Raw genomic sequence first — 4,988 nt, 5'->3', positions numbered from 1 at the left:
CAGAGGTTTTGATAGGAAGTATTTTCATTCTCGTTGCTTTCTATGAATTTCCTTATTCCCTCCTTGATGTCTTCTATAACCCAGTCTTTTTTCAGGAGGGTATTGTTCATTTTCCAAGTATTTGATTTCTTTTCCCTCGTTTTTCTGTTATTGATCTCTAGTTTTATTGCCTTGTGATCTGAGAAGATGCTTTGTAATATTTCGATGTTTTGGACTCTGCAAAGGTTTGTTTTATGACCTAATATGTGGTCTATTCTAGAGAATGTTCCATGTGCGCTGGAAAAAAAAGTATATTTTGCAGCAGTTGGGTGGAGAGTTCTGTATAAGTCAATGAGGTCAAGTTGGTTGATTGTTGTAATTAGATCTTCCGTGTCTCTGTTGAGCTTCTTACTGGATGTCCTGTCCTTCTCCGAAAGTGGTGTGTTGAAGTCTCCTACTATAATTGTGGAGGTATCTATCTCGCTTTTCAGTTCTGTTAAAATTTGATTTATGTATCTTGCAGCCCTGTCATTGGGTGCGTAAATATTTAATATGGTTATGTCTTCCTGATCAATTGTCCCTTTTATCATTATATAGTGTCCTTCTTTATCCTTTGTGGTGGATTTAAGTCTAAAGTCTATTTTGTCAGAAATTAATATTGCTACTCCTCTTCTTTTTTGCGTATTGTTTGCTTGATATACTTTTTTCCATCCTTTGAGTTTTAGTTTGTTTGAGTCTCTAAGTCTAAGGTGTGTCTCTTGTAGGCAGCATATGGATGGATCGTGTTTCTTTATCCAGTCTGTGACTCTCTGTCTCTTTATTGGTGCATTTAGTCCATTTACATTCAGGGTAATTATAGATAAATAAGTTTTTAGTGCTGTCATTTTGATGCCTTTTTATGTGTGTTGTTGACAATTTCATTTTTCCACATACTTTTTTGTGCTGAGGCGTTTTTCTTAGTAAATTGTGAGATCCTCATTTTCATAGTGTTTGACTTTATGTTAGTTGAGTCGTTACGTTTTTCTTGGTTTTTGTCTTGAGTTATAGAGTTGTTATACCTTTTTGTGGTTACCTCATTATATACCCCTATTTTTCTAAGTAAAAACCTAACTTGTATTGTTCTATATCGCCTTGTATCACTCTCCATATGGCAGTTCAATGCCTCCTGTATTTAGTCCCTCTTTTTGATTATTGTGATCTTTTACCTATTGACTTCCATGATTCCCTGTTATGTGTATTTTTTTTTTTAATTAATCTTAATTTGTTTGTTTTTGTGATTTCCCTATTTGAGTTGATATCAGGACGTTCTGTTTTGTGACCTTGTGTTGTGCTGATATCTGATATTATTGGTTCTCTGACCAAACAATATCCTTTAGTATTTCTTGTAGCTTTGGTTTGGTTTTTGCAAATTCTCTAAACTTGTGTTTGTCTGTAAATATCTTAATTTCGCCTTCATATTTCAGAGAGAGTTTTGCTGGATATATGATCCTTGGCTGGCAGTTTTTCTCCTTCAGTGTTCTGTATATGTCGTCCCATTCCCTTCTTGCCTGCATGGTTTCTGCTGAGTAGTCAGAACATATTCTTATTGATTCTCCCTTGAAGGAAACCTTTCTTTTCTCCCTGGCTGCTTTTAAAATTTTCTGTTTATCTTTGGTTTTGGTGAGTTTGATGATAATATGTCTTGGTGTTTTTCTTTTTGGATCAATCTTAAATGGGGCTCGATGAGCATCTTGGATAGATATCCCTTCGTCTTTCATGATGTCGGGGAAGTTTTCTGTCAGAAGTTCTTCAACTATTTTTTCTGTGTTTTCTGTCCACCCTCCCTGTTCTGGGACTCCAATCACCCGCAGGTTATCCTTCTTGATAGAGTCCCACATAATTCTTAGGGTTTCTTCATTTTTTTTAATTCTTTTATCTGATTTTTTTTCAGCTATGTTGGTGTTGATTCCCTGGTCCTCCAGATGTCCCAGTCTGCATTCTAATTGCTCGAGTCTGCTCCTCTGACTTCCTATTACGTTGTCCAATTCTGTTATTTTATTGTTAATCTTTTGGATTTCTACATGTTGTCTCTCTATGGATTCTTGCAACTTATTAATTTTTCCAGTATGTTCTTGAATAATCTTTTTGAGTTCTTCAACAGTTTTATCAGTGTGTTCCTTGGCTTTTTCTGCAGATATCCTAATTTCATTTGTGATATCATTAAGCATTCTGTAAATTAGTTTTTTATATTCTGTATCTGATAATTCCAAAATTGTATCTTCATTTGGGAAAGATTTTGATTCTTTTGTTTGGGGGGTTGGAGAAGCTGTCCCGGTCTGCTTCTTTAAGTGGTTTGATATGGATTGTTGTCTCCGAGCCATCACTGGGAAACTAGTTTTTCCAGAAAATCCGCTAAAAAAAAACTGCAGTCAGATCCCTATCAGAGTTCTCCCTTTGGCTCAGGCTATTCAGATGTTAATGAAGCCGCCTGGGAAGGGTGGGGGAGGGAACAGAGAGATAGGAGAGTAGCACCTCAGAATATAGCCAGAGTTGCTTGTCTTGCTTGGAATGACTGTTATATCTGAGATTCCCGCGGGCGCGTCGCCTATGTGTGCTGGCTGTGTGGAGATTGCCCCCAGGGGGTCTGGCCCGCTGGAGTCACGGTCAGATCCTCCGCTTCCAGCCCCACGCCCAGCGTCAAGGCTCCCCTGCTGGGACGGTGCACTCTCAACTCCAAAATCAGTCGCTGCCTCCCGGGGACTTCTCGTCTCTCCAGCCGCGTGGCCGTGCCGCCCCCGTGAACTAGGTGGGCCCCCTCCCGGGGTTAGTTCAGATGGGTGGAGTAGCTCCCTGTGCTTGTGCCGCGACCGAGTGTCCTGGCTGGAACGCTGTTCTCCCCACTCCAATACCAGTCGCTGCCTCCCGGGGACTTCTCCTACCAGCTGCGTCCCACGCTGCCCACGCGACCCGGCTGGTCCCCTTCCCGGGGTTAGTTCAGGGGGTGGAGCAACTCTCCGTGTTTATGGCGTACCTGCGTGCAGTCCAAATCCCTGCGGGACGGTTCCCCGGCTCGGATGCTGCTCTTTCTGCTCCAAGATCAGTCACTGCCTCCCGGGGACTTCTCCTACCGGCTGCGTCCCACGCCGCCCGTGGAACCGGCTGGTCCCCCTCCCGGGGTTAGTTCAGGGGGGTGGAGCAGGTCTCTGTGCTTGTGCCGTACCTGACTGGTACTCTGGCTCCAGGCTCTGGAAACAATCGCTGCTTCCCCGTATTAGTTCGTTCTCCGTCTCTAAATCTGTGTTTGTTGTTCAGGGTTCGTAGATTGTTATGTATGTGATCGATTCACTTGTTTTTCCGTGTCTTTGTTGTAAGAGGGATCCGAGGTAACGTCTGCCTAGTCCGCCATCTTGGCTCCGCCCTATATTCATCTTTTGATCACCTACTATGTGCAAGGCTGTGTGCTGAGTGCTAATGGCATGCAAAGAGATATGGTCTTCCCATACAAAGAGTTTATAATCTTTGTAAGAAAAGGAAGATTTATATACAAATTACTTTAATATAAGGCAACAGATAAGAAAACCATAAAAATGGCCTTAGTTACTTTCTATGGCAGCTGCAAGGATGAGAAATCACTTCCATTTGGGGACATCATGGAGAGGTTGATAGAGTGATGGCATTTGAAGTTGATGGTGCAGCATGGGAAGGATCGTCACCACTTTTAACTAATAGGGAGACTATTTCGTCACGGAAAGCACCATAAGCAAAGGTTTCAGTGTAGAACAGTGAGAAAGATAGTCTGGTGAAGAGCAAGCAGACTTGTATAAGACACATATAATGAGGAGGGAGATAAGCTTGGAAAGGTTAGTTGAGGAGAAAAAGCGCTGTGACTGCCTGTCTACTGTTGAATTTAGATCTTATCTTCTAAACAGTAGGAACCCATTGAAGACTTCTGAGATGTCATGGATGTTGGTCAAAGTGTTGTTTAGGAACTCTAATATAATAGCTGCAAAATGACCTAATGGGTTTGAGGAGGAGGAGATTCAAAGCAGAGAGAATAGCTTGGATGCTGATGGTATTGTGCAGATGTGAGATAGTAGGTTATTGAAGGTGGTGGCAATGAGAATGGAAAAGAAAGTTCAGGAACATGAAATGTTTGGGACTATCTAGTGGTGGCTGGTTGTGGAAAATGATGGAAAAGGCTGAAGCAAAACTAACTTGTCTTCCTATTTTCATTATCCCAAGTACAAAGAATTCTGTACTCTACTCCTGGATATTTTTCCTACATCTCAAGTCTGATAATGTAACTCCTCTCAACCAAACCTTCAGGGGTTCCCTTATAACCACAAATGAAGCCTCAGCTGTGATGAGTGCATTTAACACACATTCTACTTGCTTAGCTTATATTCTACTTGCCTTGAATTTCTTGCCTTTCCTCAACACTTGTTGGTGGTACTTGCCACATTTTCCCCCTCTAAGTCTGCAAGAAAAGGAGGCTAGAATTGTAGTTTTCTTTAATTTGATCCATTCACTACATGCTCTGCCTCCAATTAATAACTATCTTTAAATCAAATAATTATCAACCATGAACACTTCAGTGCAATGTAGCTAATTAAATTATCCAACATGGTCCCAAAATGGCACAGGACAGGAGATGAGGGTGGGAATCTTTGACACGACCATAAAGGGCATGCCAAGCAGAGACCCTTGAGAGGGGGGATACTCTATGCCAAGGTATGTGCATGGAGTCAGGAGGCAGGGCGTAGCACTCAACGTGAGTAGAGAAGCACAGGAAGGGAAGAAAGGAGACAAACTTTAGATGACTCACAAATTTTCCTAGAGCCAGTCCTATGAATTTCATAATCTATCTTTCCTTAAGAAATGTTTCTCTTCTGTGGAGTGGTACATGCCCAAGAAATTTTTAATGTTGCTTCTTTGCCGAGTATGGTCGCAAGAGGGAATTTCCAGGTAGAAGAATTGGCAAAAATCCTTCTAATTGTACATATATACAGTGGCTGCGGCCCTTTAAGAAA

This window comes from Loxodonta africana, chromosome 8 (genome assembly GCF_030014295.1).
Source record: "Loxodonta africana isolate mLoxAfr1 chromosome 8, mLoxAfr1.hap2, whole genome shotgun sequence".
NCBI lineage: Eukaryota > Metazoa > Chordata > Mammalia > Proboscidea > Elephantidae > Loxodonta > Loxodonta africana.
The sequence above is the reverse complement of the archived record's forward strand: the minus strand, read 5'-3'. Positions refer to the sequence as shown.